At 45.4% G+C, this 20766-nt stretch overlaps 1 protein-coding gene and 1 long non-coding RNA gene across 6 annotated transcripts in view; one reads left to right on the top strand and one right to left on the bottom strand.

Annotated features, from left to right (window-relative positions):
* Positions 1 to 20766, bottom strand: part of AHDC1 (AT-hook DNA binding motif containing 1) — a 202348-nt gene that overhangs the window by 105426 nt on the left and 76156 nt on the right. Inside the window, exon 1 of one of the 5 annotated variants that reach the window (XR_013231049.1) lies at positions 5398 to 6177. The exons of the other annotated variants lie outside the window; for them this stretch is intronic. The gene's annotated coding sequence lies outside the window, so the exon portion shown is untranslated. Of the gene's footprint in view, positions 1 to 5397; positions 6178 to 20766 lie in introns of those variants that run through there. 5 annotated transcript variants of the gene reach the window in all.
* On the top strand, positions 10508 to 19806 carry LOC143837677 (uncharacterized). The gene is made up of 5 exons (XR_013231046.1): positions 10508 to 10794; positions 11922 to 11972; positions 12748 to 12891; positions 17583 to 17653; positions 18115 to 19806. It is a non-coding gene; the product is annotated as an uncharacterized LOC143837677 (long non-coding RNA).

The following is a 20766-nucleotide window of genomic DNA, read 5'->3' on the forward strand; positions in this document are numbered from 1 at the left end:
CTTTTCACTACCAGGAGGAGTCTCAAAGCGGCTTACAATCGCCTTCCCTTCCTCTCTCCACAACAGACACCCTGTGAGGTAGGTGGGGCTGAGAAAGCTTTGACAGAACTATTATTTGAGAACATCATTTATTTATTATTTATTTATTTATTTATTTATTTATTTATTTATCATACTTATATACCGCCCTCCCCGGAGGCTCAGGGCGGTTTACATCATAACAGAGAACATTAACATTAACAGGACTGTGACTACCTCAGGGTCACCCAGCTGGATGTTTGTGGAGGAGCATGGTATCAAACTCGTCTCTCCAGATTAGAAGCCCCGTAACCACTACGCCAAGTAGGAACGACCTCTAGAAGGAAGAGATGGAATATTAAACCCAAACAGCAGGGATAATGAGGGGAAAGTTTTGCAATAGTAGCAGTTGGTCAAGAGAAGACTTGAGGGAAAGGGGGGGGGAGCTTAGAAAGATTTCTAGGTGGCACTTAGAGGAAAGGGAAACAAACCCATTACTCAGAGAAACAGAAAATGCATAATTCTCTTGTCTTGCAGCTTAGCCATGCTGGCATCTCACTTTCTTAAAAACAGGCAACGGGCATCTTACACATGTTATTCACACTTCCTTTGCTGTGGAATTTTGTAAGTAACCAAATGTTAGTTGTTCCGGTGTCGGATGTTAGCAAGAAACCTATGTGCTTACCAGTGTTCATACAGGAACCAGAACAGCAGCCAGCTTCACTGCCCCAATGTGGTGACACACAGTGGCCACCACACTGCTTTGGTATCTCAGAACTGGGATGGGCGGAACACCAAACCATGCAAAGGGATAAGTAGGAATGTTATTTCTATCCTTATTGGGAAGAGCTGCCTTTTAAAACTAGCACAATAGAAGAACGAACATTTCTCTCTGCTAAGAGGTTGGGAGCATTCAGGCTTGTGCCAGACCGCCACTCTGCTTGCAAGTTATAGGACTCCCCCACAGTACCTCCCTTCTTTGTGGGGAGGAGTGGTACTGTTAGCCTCCCCAGAACTTTTGACAGCTCCAAGTTGTGGTGCAGAATGGAGAAAAGCCGACCCTGACAAAAGCCGCCTCTTCAACAGGAGCTGGTCCTCGCAGGGGCCCTGCTTTTACTGAATGGAACCTGAGAAGCTATTTGCTTTTAAAATCCCCCCTGCATCCTGGAATGGAGGTGGGGGGGCTGGCTGGCGGCAGAACATTCATGCTTCGCACCTAATGGCTCCGGAACTTCATCCACTAAATGCCACCCTTCCTGCATCCCCACCCCACTGTGCAGGTGGATTGAGCAGAACGGTTGATATGGAGACAGAAGGAAGAAGCAGGCTGGCTAAAGATGACATTTGACAGATGTGGAGCAGAAGAGCTTGTGAAATCCAGGCTCCCCATCACCGCTTCCTCACTGGCCAAGGCTGAAGTGTGAGGGGCCTTCCTTGGATCACAGCCCCCCCCCCAATGCACACACACACATACTTATCAAACCAACTGGCAAATACATACCCTTTCCCCCAAAACAAGATAATCCACGGGGAGCACAAAACAACTTTATTGAGAAGCAGAAGAGCTGTGTTTTTATACTCCACTTTTCACTACCCAAAAAAGTCCCCAAATGACTTATAATCGCCTTCCCTTCTTCTCTCCACAACAGATACCCTGTTAGGTAGGTGGGGCTGAGAGAGCTCTAACAGAACTGTTTTGTGAGAACTCTGAGAGAACTGTGACTAGCCCAAGGTCACCCAACTGGCTACACGTGAAGGAGTGTGAAATCAAACCCGGTTTCCAGATTAGTGCCCACTGCTCTTACCTACTACCCTATGAGAGTGTGACTCACCAAGGAAGCTTCACAGTTTAACCTTCTAAGCACCAGAACAGAGGTGCAATCAAGCCTGCAAGTTTGGACCTCAAAAGAAGAAGAAATGACATCCAGCAGCAACAGGACAGCAGAGCACAGTCAGCTGGATGTTTTAGGCACTAGGAAAAGGCTGCATTGTGGGGAAAGAGCAGGGGATGGAGCTGTGGAACAAAGAGTGTCAGGGTGCAGCTCAGTGGCAGACCATCTGCATTGCACACAGAAGGCCCCAGGTTTGATTCCTGGAGTCTCCAGCTAAAAAAAAAAAACACATACACACAGACACAAAACTTGTGCAACAGTGATAAGCCAGACTTCAGAGAGTCATTGCTATGTAGTACCCTGCATTGATTCAGTAGAAACCTCATAGTCACAGAAGCAGGAACCAGAAGCAGCAGAACCCAAATTTTGGGGTAAGACCACATGATGCTTTTGCTCTGAACCAGTGGCAAATGCCATCCTCCTCCAGTCTAGAACGTCAGGATCCAGAATTGCATTGGCCCTCCCAAGTCAGGCTTCAATGGCAGTAAAAGAAAAAGGCCTTTGTCACAGGGGGTGGGCGATGTGGTCCAAAATCAAGCCAGGACCTCGTATTGTGAAACCGTCCCCCCCCACACACACCCACACACTGCCTGCAATACCCTTTGTTGTTGGCAAAAGGGCCTTTTTCTCTCTGCAAATTCTATCCCCACACACACTATTCATTTTCTTCGTTATCCTTCTCTTCCTTTATCCCCCACTTCAGAGCAGCAGAAGGCAGCCTGCAATTAAAAGGGGGGGGATGAAGTGTTTCGCTCTCCTGTCACAGCTTCACCAGTGCTGAGATCAAAGGACCATTTCACAAGACTGCAAGCGAGGGGCAGGACAAGATTCCCATCACACAAAAATCCAGGCACCAGAATTCCTTCTGACAGCCAAAGCAAGGGAGGAGATTGGGCCACTGAGCTACCGGCCCGACATGGTAGGCAGCAAGCGGAGACAATGCTTCCTTCCAGCCTAAGTGGATCTCGCCAGTGTTGTGTGCTTCATCCTGTTCTTTAACTGTTTACCTGCAGCATCTTCTGATTCTTCCAATTTTCACTCACTGATCCCCCCAATAAAATGGCCTTTCACTCTAAGCACAGACACAAAATAGATTTAAGGTACCCCACCGCACCTCCATAAGTGTGATGATTTCCTCTTCTGCTCTCCTTTCAAGCACCCACTGGCCACTTACATTTATCACTGCAAATATGGGAGCTCGCACCTGGCTTAGAGCTAGCAAGCAGCTGTAAGAGAAAGAAGCTGTCATTTTGATCTGGCCTTAGAATCGCCACGCCAGGGGAATTTGTGAAATCCAAAGTAGTCATTGCACAGATTTCATGTTTTAAATAATGCACATCCTGTGGTGTAAGAAAAACTTCCAGGGTGACTTATGTCTGCTTTCCAAATGGAAATTTTAAAAAAAATCCAAAGTTATTTCAACACAAAACCCAGCCCTGCTTTTTAAAAAGTATATGTGTGTTGTTGTTGTTGTTATGTGCGAAGTCGTGTCCGACCCATCGCGACCCCATGGACAATGATCCTCCAGGCCTTCCTGTCCTCTACCATCCATATGTGTGCGTGGAGTATATATTCCCAGCCAAGAGAATTCAAATTGTATGTGGTATGTGGGCACAGGTTACAGAGTGAGACCAGGCTCTGAAAGACCCAGTTTCAAATTCCTATTCTAACACAGAAGCTTACTGGGTGACTTTGGACTAGTCACACACACCTTGCCTAGCCTACCTCACAGGGCTGCTGTGAGGGTAAAATGTGGGCCAGGAGAACAGTGTAAGCTGCATTAGGGGCCCACTAGGAGGAAAGCCAGGGTATAAATTGGGTCTATTAAATTTTGGATGACAAAAATTGAGCTTTGCAAATCAAGCAGGCAGTTATTTCGTCTTGCCTAAATATGTACCCGTCCTGTTGAGGAACCGATGCCCCACCTGTTGGACCCTTAGCACTGATCTTTCTGAAATGACCAGGCAACGCCCAGGTACTCTGAACGCCTCAGAAGGAAGCCTTGCAGCTCCTTAGGAAAGGGAGAAGAGTGAGCATACAATACTGCTATTAACCTATAAGAGTACATTTAAACATTTTTGCACCGTTTCACTTGGTTGTTTTCAGAAATTTATCTTGAATGTGCCGTTTGTGACTGCACTGCTGACACAGTAAAGTATCTTAAAAGTACGTAACACAATACCACTTTGACTGAGGCTGCAATCTGAAAGATACTTTCTTCAGAGTAAGCCCCAAAGAACAACATGGGATTTACTTCTCAGCTGACCTGCTTGGAACCAATTCCTGCATGATCAAAAGAAAGTTCAGCTTTGGACTCTGCTTCACTATTTGTGTTTCTCTCCAATGCTCAGGAGACACCTAGATTTCAAACCTACACCCCTTCCACACTGCCCCAAAGCTGGGTTGACCTGAGCCACTCATTCTCTCAGCCTGCTCTACCTCACAGGGTTGCTGTGAAAGAGATAAAGTGAAAAGGAGGCAAACTGCAGAGACTACTTCCAAGGTATCCAAAAGAAGGACATGATTAAAAGGTGCAAGATAAATAAAGATTAGAAACATAAACAAAACAAAAATTTAGCAATCTAGATTCTGCATGAGGAAGGACAGTCCTGAGTATCAAGAAGAAGAGTTGTTCGTTTTGTATCCCATTTTACCTTACAATCTCCTACCCTTCCTCTCCCCACAACAGACACATTGCGAGGTAGGTGGGGCTGAGAGAGCTCTGAGAGAACTGTGACTGGCCCAAGGTCACCTAGCTGTCTGCATGTGGGGAATCAAACCCGGTTCTCCAGATAAGAGTCTCCCGCTCATAACCATAACACCCAGCTGGCTCTCACCTTGCTGGAAAATGGCTGAGCAGATGGTTCCCAGGTATAGTCTCATGTTACAGATTCCTCATGTGGATGAAACCAGGAAAGACGGGAGATTCTGGAAGGGGAAGCTGAAGAGGATGAAGACTGCAAGGGGAATACCCCCCCCCAGTGCCTCTTTGGAACACAGCCAATCAAAGGCTCACAGGAAATCAGAGCACCGCTGACTTGCCTGCTGACAGCAGTGGTAAGGCGATGCAAAGGGGCAGAGGATCCCCGCAACAGGGTGCACGCATAGGCAAAGGCAACAAAGAGCACACGGATGAACAGAACAAATCCAGGAAGTATTTTTTGAAAGGGGGGAGGAGGGCAAAAGAATGAATGGATCTCCACTCCCTTTTCAGGATACAGAAAGATTTTGCTTAGCCTGTTTGCCCGGCAAGGCTGAGTGACTGAACACAGGGTCAACATTCTGCAAGAGAACCACCTTAAGGGCTGGGCAGGAAATGAAGCAGAGTGCTGAACATGGTTGAAATCCAAGGAAGAAGTGAAGGGGGGGGGGGGGTTAGTAGGAAAAGAGATTCACAGCTTGCAACCCAAAACACGTTAAAAACAGCACAGTCTTCTCACCCAAGAAACCCTAATTCCCATTCCACAACTTCGTTCCCCAAACACACCTTCTTGCTCTTTCAGGAGCTACCTCTGCTGTCCTCCTGGCTGCTAATTTAAAGTTTTCCTCCTGCCTCTGCTTCTCAGCAACCTCCCTCCTTGCTTGCTCCTGCGCTCTCTCTCTGGCATTTGGTGTGTTCTCAGCTGCAGGAAATTCCTAATGCACTCCATCATGCAAGTCGGCTTGCAAATAACTCTCCGCCAAGTCTCCCCTAAAGGACGGACATGTGTTGGGCATTGGAGCACACCCGACGTCAAGACTGCTTTCTTCTCCTCGCTTCCTGACACAGATCTGGTTTCTCTATCTCCCTTTCTTCCTACTAAAGAAAAAAAGAAAAAAGCTACAGGCCATATTAAGTTCGGGGGGGGGGTGTGGAGAGAAAGAGAAGTCCCTTTACAGGGCAGGGCACCTTAGAACCAGCTGCATTGGCAAAACCAGCTCAGTATGTTCACCCAATTTCTCTCTCTGCTTCCCCCACCTTCTCTCTTCTCTTTGAAATCACTCCTGATCTTATTTTAATTCGTCTCAGACGCTGTTGAGGAGTGTTATTTTAAGAGAGGATATGCACAGACACTGTGTTTTCTGGTTTTGTGTGTTTTTTTCTTCCTTTCCTGGCCCCAAGCCAGTCTCTCTGGGCTGTCAAGCTACCCACTGTGTTGGAGTCACGTGTGGGAAGAGGCAGCCAGCGCCAGCTTCAGAACTCCTGGTAGCAGCATGAGAATCAAGTGCGCACTTTTCTTCCCTCTGTATGTGTCTGTATTATTAATAGCATCTCTCTTCTATCCCCAGCCCCTCCCCACTGCATGAACTATCCATAACCGATCTTAATACCTGTCTAGGGATGGCAGCAGAGGGACAGCGGTGCTTGGTGATTAGGCTATCGGGATACCAGTTGCCTATATATTTTCTCTCTCTCTCTCTCTCAGACACACACACACACACACACACAAACAGGGTGGAAGAAGAAAGGTTCAGGATATAACCACAAAGCTCTGCTAAAGGCCTTGATTCACAACCCCCCCCCCCCCCCCAAGACTGGCATAAAAACCATCCCTGATCTAGAAGCAGAGAAGCTTGTTTTCTGCACAGCTGTGATAAGAGTCATGGTTTGCAGACTCTTTACCAGCTTTGCATCTGTCTAACCAGCCCGATTCCACAGAATGGGAAGCTTGCTTATCTTTAGAAGTTCAGTTACTAGTCCTTATGGTTGTCAGGAAAAACACTGGGTAGGGTTGGGAGTGTCATGATGAAGGCACCCTGTTAAAGCTAAGGTCTGGGGCTGCTTACTGCCTCGATGGGAGACTTTTGGAGGGCACTGGCCCCCCGCTCCAATGTACCTGGCTCTGAGTTCATTAATGGGGGGTGGGGGTGGGGAGGAGTGGATAAAATGAAGTCCATGACTGAAGAAAGTAAAATGGCTCTAAATGAAGGCATTCTACAGCCAAAGGGAACAAATGCTCTCTGTATAGAAATCTACGCACGCCAATACCAATTCTGCCGATATGGAATTGAAATAGAGCCTTGGGTCAACAGACTAACTTGATTCTTTAATCTGGTCAAACATTCACCTGTGCCCCTGAGTTCAGCTTTATTATGTAAGGCCTTAAAGGATAGCATAAAGCACACAGGAAAAATGTTGATACAGCATCACAACTATAAAACCCATCATGCTGTGCTACAAGGCAACTAGGCATGTGTGAAAACATTCAGGGCCCTGAGTCGACGCAAGCCTCTGTCAAATTTAAACAGCCACAAAAAGGGAACTGGGCACAGCTGAAATACACAAACAGATTTTCCCAAGGAAAGCCGCAAACTTAGGCGCTGCCAATGTAACTTCAGGGGTTTGTTTTGTTGTGAAAAGGCACTGAATCCTCAGCTTCATTCAGATTAGAATTACTTGTTTATTCTAATTGTTCGCCAGACTCCTCAGGGATTTTATAAAATACAAAGGCGGGATACAAATATTGTGATAGGAAGAACATCAGACTGTAATGTCTTTCAGATAGGGTGGCACCGCAAGAGGAAAGCAATCTGCATAGAAAGTCACCCGGAAATCAGGAATGGACCCCCTGGGAGTCCGGCCCACTTCTCCTCGACACTCAGCCCTTTAACCAGAGCCCACTAAAAGGGTTATGAAACTGGGCACAGGTAATTGCCCAGGGAGCTCAGACTGGGAAAGGAACGCTTGGTGGGCTTTCCGTAGAGAGGATGAAAGCAAAACGGATGAGTGTAGACTCTCGGGCACACCTCCAAAGGCCACGTGACCCCCTCTCTGTCATATTACCAGTACAAATTCCTGTTCTCTTCCCCCTGCCCCCAGGAGTGGGGTGGTGAGTTACTGTCATATGTTCCCTCTTCTCAGCTGAGAAACTACTGACTGGCAAGGGGGTGCGGGGTGGAGCTTTGTTCGATTTATTGTTGTGCAAGCTTTAGGGGACTGGCCACATGCGTCTGGCAGGGCCATAATAAATCTGGAGGGTGCCACAAGACTCTGTTATTAGCAATTTTGCCTGCAACAGACTAACTCCACTAAACTACTGGAATGACGGTGCAGGAGAAAGGCCCACTGAGGCCCCCGTTCAAACTAAAGAAAACAGGGAGGTAGGAAAGTTCAGTTTTACACTGGGAAAAGGAAATCCAGCACATTTTAATTTCACTCTTCTGATAAGGATGGTAGAAAGAGACAGTGGCCAGAATGTTAGACTAGGATTTGGGAGGTTCAAATCTTCTCCTGTGGATTCCTGGATGAAACTGGCCAGCCACTTTTTCTCTCTGACAAGCCTACCTCACAGGGTGGTTGTTGCAAGAATAACATGATGCTAGAGTCTGCTGTGGTACTCCTCAGGGTGGCCAGAGGTGGGTATAATAATTTTTAAACGTATCATGTTTTCTTTCTCCATTTTCTGTCTACATACACACAAACAGGTATGGCTGGCAGTAAGGGGGTGACCCAAAGTCACCCAGTAACCTTTGTGAACAAATCAAGATTTGAACCCAGGTCTTTCCACTCATTGTCTGATAGCACCAACCTCTATTAAGCTTATCTGCTGTTAGCCTGGATAGCTTCATTTTTCTCCTGAGTAAGCTGCTCCATTCACTGCTCTAAAGCATTTAGCCATGCCTTCCAAATGGTGGCAGCATGACTCAGTGGTTAAACATCTACTTGGCATGCAGAAGATTTTGGGTTCAAATCCCTCCCACTGCTATGAAGCTCCCTGGGTAACCTTAGGTCAGTCACTCTCTCTCAGTCTAACCTACCTCAAGGTCGTTGCAAGGATAGAATGTAAGAAAGGAGACCCCCCTTGAGCTTCCTGGAGAAAGAATGGGATAAAAATGTACTGGACGGACACAAAATGCACCACTTAAAAATAGAGAGCAATTTCCCCTTCTGATTTGTTTGATCCATCCACACATTTAATGCAGATCTAAATTGCTTAAGACTCACAGTCAGAAAGGGTTCTTTACTTTAAAAAAAGAAAGAGCTGCAAAGTGGTATTCTGCATCTTCTCAACCAATACACGCCTAACACTGAGAAAACTCTGTAAACATGCTGTTTTAAAATAATAAAATCGCATGCTAGCTCTCGGAGAGTTGATTGCACAGTCAAATCATCAAAGTCCGGTTTCTTAAACTTAAGAGAACGGTGCCACACGATTGGCTTTTTAAATGGGGGGTGGTTAATGGCTGCCATGCAACTCTCGCTGTGATTGGCTGCTGAAAAATTCCAACCTCGGCACTGCCGCCCGGCCTCCCTGCAGTGCCCAGGCAGGACAGAATTGCAAGCAACCCTGTCTGGAAGAAGTTAGCTCATTAAGACCACAGCCCAGCTGCTGCCTGAAAACCAAGGTGGATCCAAATCTGGAGCTGGTTTTGGAACCCAACACTCACTCGCGTCCCTCAGAAGTCAGCCAACCACTGAAATAGCCAAGGGAGGAGCGCTGCGCCCAGCTGGCAGCAAGCTTTCCTGACTGTTTTCCAGAGACAAGGGGTAGAAAGGCAGGGGGGACAACTGGGCTGAGCTCTGCCTAAAGCTCTTTGCCAGCCCCCCCTCCCTCAAACACACACGCACACACACACAATCCAAATGAGAGAATCTGCGCCTAAAAGCCAACAGCCTTTTACAATGCTTCTCCCATCTGATGTCAGTTTCCTTAGGGAGAATAGAAAAGGGGGAACTGGAATCTGGTGAGTGAAATTAACAGGAGCTAGAGGCTTTGCAATTCTGGATTCTGGTTCCCCCTATTTCTGCTCCTGGCTGTTGTTTCCATGGAAACTGGCATCAGACCTGGGAAAATAAGGTTAGGCTTTTTTCCTTTTTTTTTTTTTTTTTGAAGGGAGGCTCTCTTCCAGCTCCCTCGCCCCCCTCCCTTAATTTCTGGCGCTCCGGCCCCCTGTTCCACTGAGAAAAGCAAAAGTGAGGAAAAACAGTGAGTGAGATTCTCTTCCCTGGAAGATTGCTGCTGCCTGCTGAGATGGGGTAAGTGACGCTCTTCAGAACTCAATACCGATTTGCAGTGCTTAAAAAAAAAAAAAAGCCAGGGAAGGGTGGGGGAACATTTTAATTAGTAAGTGACAATAATAATACCTTTGTGCTTCTCCACTGCCTTTCATCTGGGCATCCCACAGTGCTCTGCAGACATTCATTAATTTGGAAATGCATATCAGCATCCAAGCACCTCTGCCAGGAGGGAGGAGGAACTCTATCATCCTTCCCCCCCACCCCAATTTTCCAGGAGATAGCTGTGCCCACAGTCCCATCATCAATCAAGGACTTTAAAAAAAAAACCCTACAAAACAAAACAAGCAAGCAGCCCAGCAACGGAACCCACAAGGACCGTCTAACCACATCACTGCACTCACAGGAACTTAAGATGCTTTTAAGAGAGCACAAGCTTCATTCATATAAAAAATGGGCCCAATCTTCATTCATATATATAAAAAAAAGAGCAGCATACTTTTAACAGCTAAATGTTGCTGCCTAAGACAGGATGCCTTCCCCCCCCCCCCCCTCGTGTTCCAGTAATGTGTTGAAGCTTCCTGCTTATTACATTTGGTGTCCAGACCTGCAATGCCAGGACGTCAGGTGAAGAGGCAGACTTTTAAAAACATACAGGGAGGAGAGAGGTGGTTTTAAGAGTCACCACTCTGGATACTCAATTGTCCAACTCCTGAAATTCAAAGTACAGCCGTCTCGGTGTTTTTTTGCTATCTGTTTTATCTGGCCGTAGTGCTATATTAAATACATTTGAATTTGAAAAGTCCAGCCTTCTACCTCAGTTTCCCTTTGTGTCAAGGAGACAGGAGTAATAACATTCCATCAAGAGGGCAAGAAACAAAGCTTCACCAATGTACTTTCAAAATACTCTGAACTGAAGGTGACAGATTCTTACATGGACCCCAAAAGGTACTTCTTTGCACAACACATAACTTTAAGGTGTGCCACTTGCTGCCACAAGGCCTTTAACATAGATAAGCATAGCAAAGGGCCAGGATGGGAACTCCTTGTTCAAAAGTACTGTTCCTCTAAACTAGGCTTTCTCAACGAGAGTTTCATGAAACCCTCAGGTTTCCCGATGGCCCTGGAAGGGTTTCCCGAATGGGAGGAAGTTAATTAGTTGTTGATATATATTTTTTAATTTGTTAAACATTTATCAGGTGACATAACCTCACATGATCATGTTGATCTGCCCCCCCCCCCACTGGCCAATGATGAGCCTGGAGGGGGTGGGAAGGGGAGGAGCCCTGGGTGGGTGTGTACACAGCTAGCTTCCCAACCATATTCTGCATGATCCTGTCACTTCAGGGATTTCTCAATGGTAAAAAAAAAAAAGCCAAGAAAGGCTGGTCTAAACAATCGGAGGAAATTCTTGTGACTTCATGTCCTGGAAGCACTTGGCTGCCCACTATTGGGAAATAGTAAACTAGAGAGAATTTCAGGAGGGCAGCCATCTTGGTCTGCAGTAGAAGAGTTACATTCAAGTCCAGTAGGCACCTTAAGAGCCCAAAAAGATTTTCAGCTTTTGAGAATCAGAGAAACAAAAGGAACTTGGACTCTTGAAAACGTATCCCTCCACAACCCTGTTGATCTTTAAGGTGCTACTGGAATAGAATCCAGTGGCCTAGAGCAGTGGTCCCCAACCTTTTTTTGGCTGGGACCGGCAGGGCGATGGCCACACCCGCGCCCGCACATGCATGGCCGCGCCCTGCGGCCCTTATTCCCTCTCCCCCCCTCCCGCAGTAAGAAGCTTCCCGGGCCACAAGCTTGCAGCCTGGGAAGTTTTTTACTGCCGGGGGGGGGGACGGGGAGAGGGAACCGCGGACCGCAGGTTGGGGACCACTGGCCTAGAGGGACCCTTGTTCTGATCTGCCCAAGCTCTAATTTCTACTTTCAGGCTGGAGATGGACAGTGTTATACCACCCACCCCTTTCCCTTTATGGTGTAAAGAGTAGTACAAGTCAAGCATTGCTGTTTATCATCACCTTTGGCCAGCAGTTTCCACAGGTTTTTTCACCTATTGTTTTATCACACAGGTTCAGTGCAATGAAACAAATGCAATCCCTGATAAACCTGTTCAACCACAGGTGAGACCCCAAGGTGAAAAGAGGTGTGTCTGTCATACCAGCAACCCTGCTTCCCTCTTTTAACATTCTTACAAAAAAAAATTAAAAATCTGCCTCCAGCCCAAAACAAATCATCATTCTTTCAGGCAAAATAAGTCATTTGTTTTGAGACAGGACTTGGCTTTGGCATTTTTTAAAAAAATAGGACTTCATTCTTTTGTGGCTTTGGACTGGATAAAACTCTCAGTGCAAACCCACACCAGGAAATGTGCCTGTTTACAAACACAAGAAAAGCTATTTCATTTGCAATGCTGCTCTTCTCAAAACAAGGAATTCTTGCTTGCCACCTTCAACCCCCAGACAGAGTTTCCAGCAACCTATTTGGGGGGGGGGGGAGAGAGTCTTTGCCCCTTGACAGGTGAAGCTGCTCATGGATGGAGGTACCCAACAACAATGCCTCTATTAAAGCAGGGCATTTTTCCCTCCAGGTTGTTGGAACCCTATCCGCCAAGTGCTAGTTCAGTCTTTTCTGTGCATAATCCAATAACGAGAACACACTGCATTGCTGAACTTTAATGGCTTGGAATATTGGGCCAGAACAGGAGTACACCAAAAGACATGATTTAGCGGCATGACAGGTTTCATGAAGTTCCAGTTTGTATCTTAAAAACCCTGCATTATTGCAACAGATATAGATTGCTAGTGATCATCAGGGACTAGCTGAGGGTTTTGGAAGAATTTTGGTTAAAGAAAATCATCGGCACATTCCTAATGTTTACATTCATTATTCCAACAGATGTCAGTAATCAATGGGAGCAAAATGCTCAACCGTGGCTGGATCATGCCTAAAATTACGGTGTACCACAATATGTATGTCACTACTAGAGGGGATGAATCACATTTGTAGAGTTGTGTCTTCAACAAGAAAAACACACACCAGGTAATTATCCTCATCCATTGTTGTTCCTCTATATATTTCTGAAACAGCCTAGGGGGTGGGACATGTCCAGCTGTCCAATCAGGGTGCAGCCAGCTTTGCTTTGATTGGCCCTGGCCCTGCGGCTCCCGCCCTCTGGCCCTGGACTCTAGCTTCCTTGCTCTCAGACGCCTCAGTGCCTGGAGCTAGCAGCAGGTAAAGGGAGAGGGCCCTGGGCAAAGGGTCGTGGTGGAGGGCCTCTTGGCCTGCTAGGCTGGGCCTGCTGACTGCCTGCTAAGGAACTCTGTCTCGGCCCTGCTAACGAGCTGCCCAGCCCCCGTCTGCCCCACTTTATTTGGCTGCGAGCTGTGGCACAAAGCCACCTAAAGCTGCCTGGCCGGGGACCAGAGGAAGGGACCCTTTCAGGGCCCGTTCTTAGGAATGGGCTTTGAAGCTAGTTTTCTATATTTTTATTTTGTCTTTCTTACATCGCGGTCAGGCTATACATGGTTCATCCTTCCGTTCTTCAAGAAATCACACAGAGGTTGTTGCCACAGGAAAAATGCTCTCAGCCTTCCTAGAATTGTTCCTTCTAATCCCACACATACAGCAGTTAACTGAGACTACTAGCACTCTGCACATGCTCAGACTGCACTGGCACCATCATCAATCACCTCCCTTTCAACATATCTGAAGGGCTAGAAAGGGTTCCCCCAATTAACACCAATAAAAGGACAATTAAATTACCATTCCTTTTTAAGACTCCCAAGAGTAGCCTCTCTCCTTCAACCCAAGACAGAGAATGCAACTATAGGCCCCTCATCCCTCCCTAGTGAGCTCCATAGCTGAGTAAGGATTTGATCCCATGGCCAACTTTTTTGTTTGTTTTTATTTATACCTTGCTTTTCTCTCCAACATGAATATAAAACAGAGTAAGGAATCCTTCTTCCCTCCTCCATTTTTATCCTCACAACAACCTTGTGAAGTAGGTTAGGCTAAGAATGTGTGAGTGGCCAAAGGCCACTCAACAAGCTTTCATACCAGCGTTGGCATTCAAACCTTGCTACAGGTCCTAGTCTTGACATTCTAACCACTACACTGGCTCTCCTACTTTCTCTCTACAATGGCACACTTGAGCTCTAAATCCTCAGGGAGATGATTTCTGCAACTGTTACTCCAAAATCCTGGGATGGCCAGTGACGACTGTGGTGCTGGATAAACACAGCATTTTTATTAGGACACAGTTATAATTTTGGAAGCCAGCCCCCTTTCTTCTGAATACAGGACATTCCGGTCTACCAGCCACAGATAAGACGGGGGGGAGGGGGGATACACCTCATTGAGATTTGGTCCTCTGCTGGTTTACTGTGGATTTCTTTCTTTGCTTTGCTTTAAGGGAAGAATTAATTTCCATCATCAGGAAATTCTCTTAGTCCTAAAATAGTTCACTCCTAATCCCCTGTGTACAGAAACTAGCCAAGATTAGTGTCAACAGCACTGATACTCTGCACAGGCTCAGGGGTACTCTCATTTTTATGAACACACAAAAAAGAAATCCCAGAGTTAAACCTGTAAGATTAAAGTGGTAAGGAAAATGTTTTTTTTAAGAACTAACACAAAAATTAAATAAAAACCCAAAGATTACTAAAGCCTAGCATCAATTATCCCAGAATTTTTATATATTTTTAGAAAATGAATTCAGGTAGCCGCCACCTCTGCTAGAAACCTTAGAGTAGCGATCCCCAACCTGTGTGCCGCGGACCACATGTGGTCCGTCGACTAATTGGAGGTGGGCAGCGAAGGACGCCTTCCCCCCCCCCGACCCTTTACTTCACCCCCCCCCAGCCCTTTACAACACACTTCGGGTGTCATTGTCTCCCATCACTCCCAGATGGGGGTGTCATTGTCTCCCATCACTCCCAGGTGGGACTATCTCGTTGCAGAGAAACAAGCTCAGGGTTCCCATTGATTTGTCATTGTCATGAGTTAAGATTTCCATGAAAATAAAATGTTCCTTATGTTCCTTGTTGTGGCGTATCTGTATCTTATTTTGAAGGGATGTTTAAACATTTACCACAGCAATCAGAGAGCGTTAGGGCAGTGGTTGAGAGTAGAGGAGTAAACTATCCCCCCCCCCCCCCACACCGGGCCTCAGTAAAATTGTCAAGCGTTGAGTGGTCCCCGGTGATAAAAAGGTTGGGGACCACTGCCTTAGAGCACTCTTGCTACTTAAAATAGATATTCTTCAGCTAGACCATGCACTGGAGTTTCACCTTCATCTGGCCATGGTGACGGTGATATAATTTGGAACATATCCCTGGATCCTGACCACTTTTAGCTTCATGGTGGGGAGTTAGCTAGCCATCAAATCCCATGCAGCTAGCAAGTCACTGTACAACACACACTGTAGATCACAGACTGTCCAAGGGGAGACCCAAGGGCTGGATCCAGAACCACAATGTGTACTCAGAGTAAGCTTCTGTTGCTTCATTTTAGGCTTTTCTGATCACCAAGACCATAGATGGAAACTATGGGAGATGTAGGTTCCCAAATTCCAGATGGTGGCTGGAAAACTCCCACTATAGCAACTGATCTCCAGGTGATCAGTTTACCTAGAGAAAATGGCTGCTTTAGAAGATGGACTCTGTGGAATGATATGCTATTTATTTATTTTATTTATTTATCTTTATATTTATATACTGCCACTCCCAGCAATGCTGGCTCGTGGCGCTTTATATATAATGAATAAAAAAAACCATACATCGTAAATCAAATAAAACAATCTAACAATAGAGCCCCTAGCCCTAATTAATAATAAAATTCAAATCACTAAAAAATAGCAGCATAAAACATTACCCCATAACAAATTACTGAGCCAGCTATGTAGACACACAGCCAATGCTGCTAATGTAAAAAGGGGGGGGGGACAGAATATTAGCAGGGCCGACAGTCTTGAACATAGTTCTGACCCCGGAGAAGCGGGGAGCAGCCTGATCTTATTGAAGTCCCTCCCTTCCCCAAATCCTTCCCTCTTCAAGGTCCACCCCCCAAAGACTCCATGAATTTCCCTACCAGGAACTAGGGAGAAGCCAAGCTGCAAAGAAGCAAATAAGGGGTTGAGCAAAGGGGAGAGAACCAAGAGAGCAAACTAGAAGAGTCTCCTTTGGTGCAACAGAGCTCCAATCCCAAGTCCCGTTCCCTAGAGCGAGACTTCACATGTCCCCCATCAGAATACAGTCATCCTAGGAATACAGAATACAGTCATCCTAGGATCTTTAACACATTCAGGAGCATGGGAACGGAGCAAGAAAGGCGTTTTGATGCAAAGAAGAAAAGAAAAATGTCAGGAAGGACATCATAAGGTTAAGAGCAGAGCCACAAACAACCTGTCCTGCCTGGAGAGACACTGAAATCTTTTTTGTTAGAGACTTTAAACAAAATATGAGCATCAGTAGAACAAAGAATGCATTCTCCCCTAAGTCTCTCTCTGGATAAGATCAAAGGATCTGCTCTGCATGGTCTCAGCTGCAGCAACAGAGGTGGGTTGAGAGCTAGAGGTCAGGTGTTTCAGTAGCGGCAGGCAGATTCCTGCACTCCCTCCCCATAGAGGCTCACCAGGCGCCAATTACAATCTTTTAGCAACCAGGAAAAAAGGTTTTATTTTCCAAGGTCCGTTGGAACAGTATTTTTAGCTGCCCAGGTTTTATGCCTCCTCTGTTTTTACACCATCAAGTTTTATGATATGCTGCTTTCAGAACAGTTTAAGATTGTTCTCCAAAGTTGTTTCAACTGCTGCTGGCTTTTTACCCCCCCTCCCCAAATCTGCTTCTTTTTGTATTTATATTTTTATGACGATGCTTAATTGTGTTGGATGTGGCATTGTCATTTGTTATGCTGCAGGCGGACTTGCAGATCTTTACACACACGAAAGCAACAAAATAAATTTTAAAAAGGTTTAAATCTGACCCTTCATGTAAATAGCTCATGGCAACAAATATAGTTTTCTCTACCAATCCACCCTCAATTTTATCTTGAACCACATAGCTCACTGCAGATACAGAAGAGGAACTGGTTAGATGGCCACCAAGATTCCAACTGTTAAGGGTGATTTTTTTAATGATTTTTTTTGGGGGGGGGGATGTTGCTGAAAACTTATTTACCCTCTATGGGCATTCTAAGCAATTGCGAGACCAGAAAGTCCACCTTAAATGTGTCCATGCGGTGCTACAAAAACCCACCCAGTTCTACCCAGGATCTATTTTATTTTATGGATTTTTAGGGTGCCCCTCTCTAGCAATAGTTTCAGAGTGGCTGACAACATTTAAAACAGAGAAATAAATAAAAACGATAAAAATCATTTACTGTTTTAAAATAATCAGTTATAAAAGCATGCTCCAACACTACCGCAAAATCCTGGGGTCCATATGAGTCTAGAAATTAGATTTACATACCCAGGCTTAGAGGGGAGGAAATAAGGGCAGTGAATTCAGATGTCAATGACTTGTGCCTTGCCCTCAACTGTATGCCTGGTGAAAGAGTGTCGTTTTGCACACTCTATGGAATGTTGACAGCTCCGATAGGGCTTGGATCTCTGCTTCTTTTTATATTTTTATAATGCTTAATTGGTGTAGTGGTCAGCTTGGTGTAGTGGTTAAGAACAGCAGCCTCTAATCTGAAGAACCAGGTTTGATTCTCCATTCCTCTTCCACATGCAGCCAGCTGGATGACCTCGGAGCTCTCTCAGCCCCACCTATCTCATAAGGTGTGTGTTGTCCAGAAAGGAAGGGTAAGTGATTGTAAGCTGTTCTGAGACTCCTTCAGGTAGTAAAAAGTGGGATACAAAATCCAGCACTTCTCTTCTTCATGTGTGGCTGGATCCACCATGAATTAGCTATCAGGCTCTAATAGATTTTGTGCACTTGCAATACTATCCCTTCCCATTCCAGATACTACTGGGATATGAATTTTGGGATTCTGGTCTTGAGGACATGGACTGGCATCTGTGCCATAGTCCCCTTAATTTACCTTCTTGGCAGACATATTATTACTAATCTAGATTCCTGTTTCAGTAACTGATGGGAAGATGATCCAGCACGGCAACAGAGATCTAGTTTCTGGAGCATTGAAAGACAGCTTCAAGGGCTACTGGGGCTAGCTCTGGGTGCTCAGTTAACTTTGGGCTGTGGTGGGATTGGGAGGGAGACCACAGACCTACCTCTCTCTCCATGTCATATGTTGCTTATACAGTGCAGGGCTGTGTGTTTTACCTGGAATGAACCTGCGGCACACAACTGACAGAAGGAAAGACTTCATGGATCCGGAAGGAGCATAACAACACAATGAGTCTCTTCCATTATTAATACTTGGTGGAAACCCACCTCAGGAAAGGCCTCAAGCTGTTGCAGCGCTCAGCGCATTCTCCACTTTGCAGCCATATCTCAACTCCAATAACCCCTGAGACCTCCCAGTTTCTTCTGCTTGGCCCAGGGCTACAGCTGTTCCTGACCTCACCAAGAATCCCAAGAGCAACAAGATGTGTCCCACTTTGCGGCCAGGTTCCAGACAAAAGCAGAAGCTCCTCCTCTCCCTAATGGTGAGACAGGCACACTTGGTATTCCCTTCTTCTCCCTCCTACATAGGAGCCATCATCTCCACAATGCTCAGCAAATAAGGCATGAGAAGGAAAACACTTTATGTTTAGAATCTCCCCCAGCTCATGCTGTTTGCTACTACCTCCAGCCAGACACTAATCCCATTTGTGTGGAGGTGTCAGCTGAGGGGAAAGGCGATAAGAAGATGAAAAAACAACTCCTGGTTTTGTCAACAAGATGCCATTGGCCCCACCCACTCATCCACCCCATGCCTGGTAACTTTACTCTCCAATAGTAAATGTTGCAGATGACCCACAGAAATCCCTGATGACCTTTCTTCAATCAATCTCTACTCTATTGCAGTAACTTTTTTTTTAAACTATTATACTAAGTCACAATAGTTAGCATTTCAGTTGGCACATTTCTATCCAAGAAAGGGCAGGATTCAGAATTTCCTCCTCCTCCATTTTATCCTTACAACAACAGCCCAACAGGGTCCATGGAGAGTGAAGGGATATAAATCTTATAAATAAATAAATAAATAAATAAATAAATAAATAAATAAGGTAGGTTAGCCTGAAAGCATGTGACTAGCCTGGGGTCACCCAGCAAACATCCGTGACAAAGTAAGAATCTGAATCTGGGTTTCACAGATCAAATCTGACTCTCGTAGTACTATACCATACTGGTGTTACTATACGACACTGATGTACTCCTGCAAGCCTTGCTTTTTTTTTTGTCTTATTAACTTTTGATTGATGTAGTTCCAGCTAGATGAAATAACTGTGTCATAATAGGCAATCAGAAATCCTTATACACTGATTGGGTCTACATGTGTTCCAATCAGGAGAGAGAGAGAATGGGTTTTTAGAAAGTTTTAGTGACATTGCCGTGGGACAGATAGTCACAGAACCTACTAGGAGGGTGGCGATCCTGGACTTGGTCCGAAGTAATGCTCAAGACCTGGTGAGAGACATAAACACAATAGTGCCAGTTGGGAACACTAACCACAATGCTATTGAGCGTTCATAAAAATAGGAAGTTGCCCAAAAAGAACAACACAACCAAATTTAACTTTAGAAGGGGTAATTTCTCTCATCGTAAAGAAGAAATGGGAAGTAAGTATCAATGGGCAGTTCTCACAGTGGAAGGTGACGCGGTCCAATAGGGCTCGGTACTAGGTCCGGTGCATTTTAACTTGTTCATTAATGTTTTGGAGTAAGCAGTGAAATTGCTATGTTTGCAGATGACACTATGTTGTTTAGGACAGTGAGAACCAGGGTGAGGCTCTCCAGAAGCATCAGTTAAGGCTATGTGAGTGGGCATCAATGTGGCAAATAAGGTTCAACATGGGCAAGTACAAAGTAATGCACATGGAAGCAAAAAATTCTAACCAGAAATATATGTTGACGGGATCCAAATTGACAGTAATTGACCGGGAGAGAGGTCTTGGAGTCAAGGTAGATAACTCACGGAAGATGTCAACACAGTGTGAAACTGCAATAAAAAGGCAAATGCTGCACTGGGGATTATTAGGAAGGTGATTGCAAATCATCAGTCAATACATAATGCCCCAATATAAATCTATGATGCAGCCTCATTTGGAATACTGTGTACAGTTCTGGTCATCATACCTCAAAAGGGAAAAGCATTATAAAAGTTGTAGAAAAGGGCAACTAAAAAGATTAAGGAGATGCAGGGCTCTTTTGCTTGGAGAAACAATATGATAGAGGTTTACAAAATTACACAAGGGATAAAGAAGATAAAGAAAGAAGTACTTTTCTCCCTTTCTCACAATACATGAACTTGTGGGCACTCAATGAAATTATTGAGCAGTAGACTCAGAACAGATAAAAGGAAGTAATTCTTTCCCCAATTAAGATGTAAAATTCAGAGCCACAGGAAAGGGCGTTGTCTACAAACACAGAAAGCTTCTGGTAGGGACTGGATAAATACATGGAGCAGAGGTACATTGGTGGCTATTATTTATTATTTAAAACTTTTATTTTTCTGTCCTGTCTCAGCAGACTCACAAGGTACAGATAGAACACTATATCTGGGGAAGTGATACTCTGTATTCATGATGCTGGGTGGGGGGGCAGCAGTGGGTCGCTGACCTAAATCAACATGGTTTCTCTTATGTTCTCATGCTTTCTCTAGCTCTATTCCCCCCCCCCCTCTCAACATTTATCTTCAGGATCACTATCATCGTAGGGGGGATTTTCCAAAGAGGATTGTAGCGTTGGTATCTTGCCATTGTTATCTGACAACATTCTGGCATGGAAGGACATTAGGAGGCTGTCTTTTA

The sequence above is a fragment of the Paroedura picta genome, chromosome 5 (assembly GCF_049243985.1).
Source record: "Paroedura picta isolate Pp20150507F chromosome 5, Ppicta_v3.0, whole genome shotgun sequence".
Taxonomy (NCBI): domain Eukaryota; kingdom Metazoa; phylum Chordata; class Lepidosauria; order Squamata; family Gekkonidae; genus Paroedura; species Paroedura picta.